A 10429-nucleotide genomic window follows, 5' to 3' on the forward strand; every position below is an offset into this window, starting at 1 on the left:
TCAAGGAAAAAGAATTAAATTAAATTAAAAAGTAAGGGGCCAGTCTAGTGACACAGTGGTTAAGTTCTCAGGCTCCAGTTGGGCGGCCTGGGGTTGGTGGGTTCGGATCCCTGCGCAGACCTGCAGACAATCATTGGCCGTACTGTGAAGGCATCCCACATAGAAAGTGGAGAAAGATTGGCACAGATGTTAGCTCACGGTCAATCTTCCTCACCAAAAAAATGAATAAATAAATAAAAATTATAAAGTGAAATGTGTCAATTGACTGAAAAAAATTAAGGAAATGGGTGACCATCTGCATTTCTGTTGAAAGAAGTAAACAAATTAGATTGGTAAATATTTACTAAGACCCTACTACGAGCAACGTATAGGAGTCTTCAGAGTTCCTCCTCAAGCTAGACTGGATTTAGATGTCCCTGAAGGACCCCTCAGCAGGCTAGTTCTAGACAGAAAGGAAAAAAGATGTGTCCCCTGGGGCCACGCCTCCCCTGGGGCATCAGCCCACCTGCTTGACCCTCCACCACCCGACTACCACCCCAGGCCAGCACCAGTCAGAACTCCTCCCCTGGGAGGACCAGCCCTGCCGCATCTGGGCCCCATTGCGGGCCCACAGGCTCTGCAGTTGGGGGTGGGGAGGGGGTTGCCAGCCTGCACCCATGGGAGAGGTCCTAGCCAGCAGCCTGCCTCACCTCATGACCTCCTCCAGGGAGCGTCCCACAGGGCCCGGCCCCTTGCCCCTCTCCCAGAGCCCACGGAGTCAGCGCCCTCACCCTGTGCTGCCTCTCCCTGTGTCCCTCTCCCCCGCTCTCAGCATTTTGTAAACCAGCTCATCCTGTGATTGTCACACCAGCTGGGACATCATCGTGCCTGCCCTCAAAGGCAGAAGTGCTCCCGCCCCAGACAGAGAGGTCTCTAAGAATACAAGTGATTTTTACTAGACCTTGTCTACAAATACAGTCACCAGAAAAGCCCGTGCTCCAGGGTGCTGACCTCAAGTCTTGCATTCACGGCTCTCCCTGTTAGATGCCTACCTCCCCAGAACACGTCCGAAAAGAACCGAGTTCACCCTGCACGTAGCTGTTTATGAACTCAGCTATTTTGAAATGAGAATGAGTCTTTGAGAGATATATCATGGTAGAAATTTCCATGCAGGATCCTAGTTGAGGTGGGTTTTAAATCTTTTAAGAGATTTTAAAATAACGAGTCCCATCCTTTCTGCCATGGGAGTGGGACAGGCTGTGAGAAAGCAGTTCCTCTGACTTTGAGGGGGAGATCTCTCCTGCCCACACGAGGATCTAGTTCTGTTCGTCCCTATCTACCCATTTCTGCAGGTTCCTGTCGGCACACTGTCTGGCTGATACCAGGGCCTGGCCTGGCTGGGAATGGGACAGACGCACATCTGCAATGCCTGTCACAGTGTCCGGGACACCTGATCACCAGGTGACAGTATTGCTTTTATGAGATGTTTTGAGAAGGTTTGACTTTCAACTCATCGACTCCTTCCTTCCACAGCATCGTTAGAGATAGAAAAATGCAAATCCAATGTTTTACTATTTTAATGGACACATGGATAAAAATAACATTTGTGTAACCCTTTGTGGATTGCATGGCATTCAAACAAAAAGCATGTGCTTGCACGTCCAACAGCCAATGATATGGGAACTGCCATTGCCCCAGTATTTTGATCCCTCGCTGCACGTAGAGAGATTAAGCAAGCTGTCGAAGGTCAAGCTGCTTGCAGTGTGGGGGCCTGGGGCTCCCCCGGGTCTGCTTCCTCCCTCTCTATTCCTTGACCACAGTGACCTCCCGTCAGGAGCTGCTGAGAAGCTGTGTTCATTCCTCTGCCTCCAGCAACGCCACTCTTGCAGAAAGAGAAGAGCCTGCCTATTTCCAAAATTCTCCAAAGCAGACACCCCTAAGGCTTCCAGTTACTGCAGTCCAAGGTCCAAGGCCCATCCCAGCCTTTTCCCTCTACCCCCGTCCCAGAGCTGCACCCCTGCCTCCTGTCCAGGCATCTCTGGGACAGAGAAGAGCAGGCTGCCTTCTTCCTCAGAGTCCTTCTCTCCTCAGAAACAGCTGACATACGTTTCAGCCAGGGTGCAAGCGGCGCGGCAGGCCAGCAGAGCGATGTGGAATGCGGGTCATTAGGGGGAACGGCCCTGCCTCCACGTGAGAGCTGGATGGTGCTCCTGTGCAAGTCAGCTCCCTCTGGGCCTGGTGCTCAGCTGGAAGTCAGCAGGGCCAGCCCCCAGCAAGGGGAGAGGGATGTGGAGTGGGAGAGACCAGTGACAGAGGTCTCCCACTGCCCCCTCGCGCTGTGATGATGTGGGCGACCAGCAGGCTAAACTGAAGACAGAGGGGGAGATGCGTGGGGAGCCAGAGCCGTGGGCTTGCTCTGCAGCAGGCCTGCCTGGCTCCAACCCATGGAGCATGAGAACAGCCACGACTTTGTTCCGTCCTTCCAAGCTACGCACACACCTCTCCTGTGGTGACATATGTGTACGTTCACCCCATCTACTCTGTGAGTGGTTGGACTTGACTGTGAACACTTGCTCGTCTCTCCACAGTTCATGGCACACAGACAGAGCCTAAAGGGAAAACCTGATGGGGCTGGACTACGCTAGACGTGGGTTAAGCTCGAAGTCTGTACACCAGAGCCTAGTTTGAAAGACTTCTTGAACATTTTCGACCATGTCCTCTTTCACATCAACTTTTATGAAATTTTTTAGAGACATGTATACAGGAATGAAATAATCCTTATTTCCTGCCCAATCAGCAAGTCTTGCCCTGGGGAACACTTACGATATTGACAAACTGAAGTTCACATCATGTCACTGAACAGCTAACTGTGCACAGGCGTTAGAAGCAAATGGCTTTTCACTAAAATGTGGCTTTAAATTATTAAACCAAGGTAACTACTGACCCGTCCAGTCTCAGTGAGTTCATCCATGGCATCTGAGCGGTGGCCCATCCCACTCGGCACTGACGCAGGGCTGTCTCCTGCCCAGATCAAAGGCGGCACACCCCAGGGCTTCTCCTGCAAAGAAAACAGATGGCTCACGTGTTCCTTAAAGACTCTGGCTGATGAAACCAGGCAAGTCTTTCCTCTGTGCACGTGTGACACACACACGCAGATGAATAAAATCTGTCCAGATGGGTGAAAACCGTCTGATCTCTGTCACGAACAGCAAGGGACCCAGAAATTCAGAGCTCTCCTGCGAGAGTGCTGGATGTGTCGTCAGCTGGCTGAAGCGCCAGGCATCATCCCTGATGGAGCAGAAGCTGGGCTGTGCGGCGAGGCGAAGCTGCCACCTTATCCCAGGAAATGCCCACAGAATTCTGTGCCTGGATGACTTGGTTTCCTAGCAGTTCAATATTCGCCAGAACAATTTCACTCTCACTGTGGAAAGTTTCAATAAAATATATCAGTCCATTTTCCTGCTTTACTCCATAGCATGGGCCTCACACATGCCAAGTAAAAAATAGTAATGAATTAAGTTTTTCGTTGTTAATTCAAGATCTTAAGGGCTTCATATTCACATTCTGTATGCATTAATTCCTTGTCAATACCATAAAAATAGAAGCCAGGTATAAGTTATTGGCTGAGTCTCTAGCAGCCTTAGAATATGCTTCACAAGATTATTTTAAATAAACCCCTACTATGAATTTGTCTTCTTACCGCTTGCTTTTTTGACTGATGATTTCCTGCCAGAGGATATTCTGGTAAATTGAATAAATCCACTGATTTATTAATTCAATAAATTTTTAATGCCTCCTCTATTGTAGCCTCTGTGCTAGGCCCTGAAAAACACAAATATAAAATCCAAAAATGTATGGTCTGGTAAATGATCTAGAGAAGTCACCAGAAATTACGAGACAGTGAGTAAGTTGCTGTGACAAATGTTTTGAGTAAGGGAGGGGCTACATGGGAGAGCACCACCCTGGCGGGAAGGAGTATGCTATTTCTGCCATCGTTTAGAGTTCCCACTGCAGGGTGATCATAAAAGCAGACTGACCTCCAGTCGGTTTTATCATTGTTTTAAAATTTGCTGCAGACCATGCACCCCTTATTGCCTGAACCACTCCCAGGCCACCTGCCTCCTAGATGAGCTGACAGGCAGGGGACCAGGTGAGTCACCTCACAGAGTGGAGGGGAGAAGATCCTGGGCGAACCTGAGCCCCAGCTCGTCAGAGACCACCCCTCGGAGAACCAGCGAGGACTCCAGGGGCACCTGACTTGCTGGATCAGAGCCATTGCAATCTGGCCACAATTTGGGCATTAATCTTAATGTGAGGTCCTTTATGGCCAGGCCAGTAAGTCATGGCGATGGTCAGGTTACATAGGCCACATGACAGAAGTCTCCACACAGTTCAGAAGGGCCCAGAGAGACAACGCTCTATCCTACGGTGTGTGACCATCAGTAGAGATGCCGTAGAAGAACGGAGTCTGTGTCACCAGGTAGGTGGGTTGGGGGAGGGCCTCTCTGGGCAGAGGAGGCCGGCCAGGCAAAGCGTGGCACAGCCTGGTGCACTACACGCGTTGGCACAGAGGGAGCTTGGAGTGAGGAAGAGAGGGTCCAGCAGATACGAAGGGAGAGGTGGACTAAGGGCTTTAGTACTGTCCTGAGGAATTGGGAGGAAACCTTGGACTTTACCTTGTGCTTCTCTGTCCTCCTGTCTCCCTCTTCAGATTTTGTGCCAGGTACCTGACACATCAGAAAGTATTTTGGATGAAGGGGGTCAAAAGGTACAAACTTTCAGTTATAAAAGAAATAAGTCCTGGGGATCTAATATACAGCATAGTGACTGTAGTTAGTAATACTGTATTTTATACTTGAAAGTTGTTAAGAGGGTACGTCTTAAAAGTCCTCATCACAAGAAAAAGAAAATTTGTAACTGTGTGCGGTGACGGATATTAACTAGACTTGTGATCATTTCGCAATATATAGATATATCAAATCATTATGTTGTACACGTGAAAGTAATATGTTATACATTGATTATAGCTCAATAAAAAAATGAATTGGCATGACCCAAAACAAAGCATTTAACAGTTTTTTTAGTAAATCTGTTAAGCCGGGGAGTGCTGTCAGGCTGCGTTTTAGACGCCTCCCTCTGGCTAGACCTGGATACTGGACGACAAGTGCGGGGGAGCGAGGCTGCGGCCCAGCCAGGCCTGAGACAGAGGGACAGAGGCTGAGTGGAGGCTCATTTAGCAAGGAGAAGCTGTGGACTCAGGGGCTGATGCCCACGGTCATGGAGAAGAAAGAGGGAGGACTCTAGCCTGGCCCTGGTTTCCAGCACGAGTGGTAATGGCACCGTTCAAGGGAGAGGAAAGGCAGGAAGAGGATCAGGAGTCAGAGGCAGGAGGGTGGGATGAACCGGGGGCGGTTGGGTTTGAGATGTCCGAGGACGTGCTGCTCAGAACATCCCAGAGGGAGGCTCAGGCAACCAGCTCACGGGAAGGACATCAGAGGGAATGGGAGGGGGTGGCCTCAGAAGCCAGGGAGGAGAGAATTTCCAGGAGCAAATGGCTCACAGCAGTGCCGTCCCATCAAAATAAATGCAAGCCACAAGCATTCTAAGTAGCCACACTAAAAAGAAAATCAAAACAGCTGAAATCAATTTTAATATGTTTTATTTAGCCCCATGTAGCCAAAATATTATGACTTCAAAATGTAATCAGTATAAAAAAATATTGAGAGATTTTTACAGGTGTTTTTTTTAACTAGATCTTAGAAACGTGGTGTGTATTTCACACTTACAGCACATCTCAATTCAGACACTAAATTTTCATCAGAAATGCTTGATCTGTGTTTAGATTTCATTACATTTACAGTTGAAAAACTGGATTCACAGACCCAAGTTGTTCCAATCATACTGAAAGTTTTTCAGTAACTGAATCAAGTATTTCAAGAGCTCAATAACCCTGGGCCGGGTTGGCCACCATTCTGGACAGCTCAATGGGCAGCACAGAGCAGCCAAGGGGGACGCAGGGCTGAGGCGGCGGACCTGGCAGCAGAGGAAGCGATGCTGTCAGTGGCTTTGGGGGCATAGCCGACAGCGGAGGGTCAAAGGTTGGAGGAAAAGTCAACAGACAAAGTAAATTTCTTGGATATTGACTTTGTAAGGAAGGAGACAGATAGCATAGTATCTAGTGTATGCAGAACCAGAGAGTTTAAAATGTTTTTGTAGGACAGGGGAGTGTTAGGAACATTGACAGGCTCAGGGAGAGAGACAGTACGAGAGATGCAGCATGGGGAATGAGTGGTGCAATCTTGGAGGCTTTGTTTCTCCGAAGTCCCCGTTTAAAGCAGCATGTGACACTGATAGCTAACAATAAAGTTTATTGAATGCTTACTGTGTGTCAGTTATACTCACTTGATGTACGATCACATTTAATCAACCTCTAATTATGGAATCATAGATTTTGCTTTGAGAGGAAAAGCAGAGCCTGGAAGGGTCATTGTGAAATCATAATTGGAACAGACTCAATCACGGTCGGAACACACCCCCGAGGGTACGCCGACAGTGGGTCTTGGAGCTGACAGGAAAGGCGTTCCGGTTACATTTGCACGCTCTTTTGCTTTCTCCTCTGTATAACCGATATGCTGTAGCTTCTGACACAGAAGCAGTGTCGGAACAAACAGGAAGAAGGGCGGCTCCCGAGCCTGCCGTCCCAGCGCCAGCATCCGTGGGTTACAGAGACTGCAGGAGAGCGCTGCCGCCAGTCGCATCTGAAGACGCTGCTCTGAGCGGCCGAGGAACCACCTCTGGAATCCCCTATTTGTCCACTGCGACCAAATCCTGTGCAAAGTCCCGTGCGAGACCCCTCTGTCGATGACTGGAAATCATAAGGAAAAACGGTTCATCTGAACCAGCCCTGCAGAGAGGCAAACGGCTGCTCACACATGCAGAAAACATGTCCAGCCCACTTCAAAGACACTGTGCACGTCTTAACCACCGAAGGAAAGAATTCTGAAAAGAAGCCATGAATAAGTCTTCATGTTCAGTACTTTTGACTGCTCTGTTGAAAGGCACAACTTTTTCCCCCTTTTTTCTTTTGCTGATCTTGAGCCAATAAAGCTATTGACATAATTTCTTAAAACTGAGTACTAGAAATGTATAAAAAGAAGTTTGCCCATCTGGAATAGCAATCCTGGCGCTTGAAAGACAGCCCTGACCTCAGTGGTGTGGAGAGTTCTACCGCCACCGAGTTCCCACCGTTCTGAGAGAGATTCTGGGGGAGCAGGTACCCGAGAGAGGGCTCAAGTGAGAAGGTAAGTCCTCACGGGGTCCTGCTGGCTTGTTGGAATGGAGGACAGCTCAGGGGATCAGCAGTGTCTGGTCCTGACAGAGACCACGTTAGCATGCGGCAATAACAGCTAACGCTTACATAATACACTTGCCTGGGACCAAGCAGAGTTCTGCCTGCTTTACATATGTACATATTTAAATTCCTTTCATCTTCATAGCAGCCCTTACAGATGAGGAAACTGAGGCACAGAAAAGTTAAGTAACCTGACCAAAGTCACACAGCCGTCAGGTGCAGAGCCAGAATTTGACTGGGCTGCTTGGCTCCAAGTCTGTAAAGTGCTGGCTCATCCCATGTGTTTCACTTCAACTCAACTGTCTCTGGTCTGTTTGAGTGTTTAACTCCCAGCGGGCCCAGTGAGATGTGAACTGACACAACTAAAGAAAGATCCCTCAGATATTCCCAGCTACAATTTTGACCTGTGACCTAATGGACTTGTCGATGCCATGGAAGGGTCAGACTTCACTGAATAAGGCCTAGATAGTTCCCCAAGCCACATTTAAATAGAGTGCTACTTGCCACCCCTTCCAAAGATGGGCCTGCCTGGAGGCACAGTTGGCGGTGTGTGTTGGTCATTGGTCACATCTCTCCCAGAGTGTGAGGAAACAATGTGGGTTTCTTCATTAGTCAGGTCCTGATGAAGGTTCCAGCTGCTTCCAGAGGGAGCCAGGGAACCAGCACATCACAACCCTCAGGGAGCCGGGCTGAGAGGCCCAAGAGTGGTGGAAACGAGAGGCCTATGAGAAACTCTTGTGTTTCCCATCCCTGTGCCCTGGCTCCTGTCACCTTGAAGACTGACTGAGCTAATGGGGCCTCAGCACCAGCTCCCTGGGAGGGGCGGGGGTGTCACCAAGACAGATAAAAGAAACTGAACTCCAGCATTAGAAAATCGAAGGGCCCGCTGAAAAACGCCTCTCCCTGGAGCAGTCAGCTTTCTGGATTCGAGATGGCAAATCCCAGGACACACACACACCAGAGAACCTGGAAAGTTCTAGAACTACAGCAAATGTCAGAAGAAGTGACCCCAACGTCTGAAGTGAAGCCAATGGTGGCCATGGAACCGAGCCAACTGAACTCCTTGTAGCCTGAAAGGAAAGAGACGGGCTCTGGCCCCAGCTGGATGGCAGCGCCTGCCCCATGGGTGGCCCTCGCTGGTGGGCAGGCTGGCGGGGGCTCCAGGCTGGACCCAAAAGGAAGAGAAAATGTGGCTGCTTCCGGCAGCTCTGCTGGCTGGTCAGCTTCCTCATAACTGTAGTGAGGCCTGGTCCTTATCTTGTCCCCAGGGTTCTGGCCCAGGTCCCAGCCACAGGGAGAAACCATGACAGTGGCTCAGAGGCCTCCTTGCATTTCTGTGGTCAACCCCACTTGCAACAGCAGGACAGTCAAAATGAGGTAGGGAAGGGCAGTGATATTTACCAGGCACGCAGTACCCCGCTGAAGCCTTCAAACCTGGTAAGGCCAGTGTCATCTACAGAAAAGGAACCAAAACCCAGAGGGCTGGCACAGTTTCAAGTTGATAAGCAGCTCTCTGGACTCAGTCTGGTTGACTCCAAAGCCTTATTTCAAAACATATTGGTATTTTTATCAATTCAATGAAATTTTGATAGTGAATCCCTAGGACTTGAGAGCTGGGAGAAGCGGCAGAGCTCACCTGGTCCAACTCCTCCAGTCTGCTGCGGAGGCAGCGGGCCGGGAGCTGAAGGTAGTGTCCCCGTCACAGTGGCATTGACACCTTCTGTATTACCACGCAAATCAACCCCTTACTAACACATTACCACAAGCCCAACGCCCTAAACTGGCACCCCTTTATTATTCGCCGTTCCCCAGTCAGAAGTCAGGGCGAGCCGAGGCTCAGGCCTTTGCTTCGGTCTCCCAAGCCGCATCCCTTTCTGGATGCTCTAGGGAGGTTCCACTGCCAAGTGCATTCAGGCTATTGGCAGAATTCAGGTCCCTGAAACCCCCATTTCCTCGCAGGTTGTCATCCAGGGCCACTCTACTCCTTAGGGCCGCCTGCATTCCTGTCTCGTTGCTCCTCCCTCTTTAAACAGCAAAGGCACATGGAGCCCTTCTCCCAATTTGAGTCTCCCTGACTCCTTCTGCCCCGTCTCTCTGGCTCCAGCTGCAGGAAGTTCTCCACTTTTGAGGGCTCATATGATCCAATCGGGCCCACCCAGGCAATTCAGCATGATCTCCCTATTGTGAGGTCCGTAACCTTAATTATATCTGCAAAGTGCTTTTGCCATGGAACGTGGATGGTCACAGGTTCCAGGAAGCAGGGCGTGAACATCTTTGGGGGCCATGCTGCCTACCACTCTATAGTTCTGACCAAAGCCAGAGGAGACAGAAACCCAGAATAAGTGTTTAACCACCCAAATTAAGCCCATTGTGTGTCAGGAGCCTCACAGCCTTCTGCCGGAGGGGCTTCTGGCTGGAGGGGACACCCCCTGTTCCGGGCCACCCAGTGGAAAGCAGGGGAACCATGGCGTGCTCTGATTTTCTCGGTCCGCCAGCCTGTTTCGGCAGGGTGCCTTCATCAGTTTGTGAGGGCTGCTGCAAATCCTCAGAACATTCAACAGACAGATGTGCAAATACAAATACCAAAACCTATTGCAAAATATTCATTTATATGTTAATGTATTCAGTCATTCAACAAACATTTATGGAGAGCTTGCTGCAAGCAGCCAATGTGAAAAAGATTTGCAGATTTGTAGCAACTTTGAATTATTTATAAGGCAGCTCCCTTGATTAATATGAATAACTGAATCGACCACATTGAGGCCTTTTCTAACCTGTGAGTGCGTCCACGGAAAAGCCCCAAGGGGCTGGGGCTGATGGTGACGTGGCCAGCCCCACTGCACAGGTGGAGAGAGGTTGGGACTGAGGACAAACGACCTCTATGTATGGGGTGAGGACCTGTGATGCTGTCACTGTTCGTTCAGACCCCAGCGCCACATCTTTCTGCCTGGACCGCCAGCATGGGGTGGGGGGAACCAGTTGCCCAGCAGGACATGTGCCAGGCTCTTCGACAAGGCCAGCCAGGACGTCCTGCTCAGGGACAAATGTGGTGGACCTCCACTCACATTCTGCCAGAGCCCTTTGCTTCTGTAGTTCAAA

This window comes from Equus asinus, chromosome 7 (assembly GCF_041296235.1).
Source record: "Equus asinus isolate D_3611 breed Donkey chromosome 7, EquAss-T2T_v2, whole genome shotgun sequence".
Lineage (NCBI taxonomy): Eukaryota > Metazoa > Chordata > Mammalia > Perissodactyla > Equidae > Equus > Equus asinus.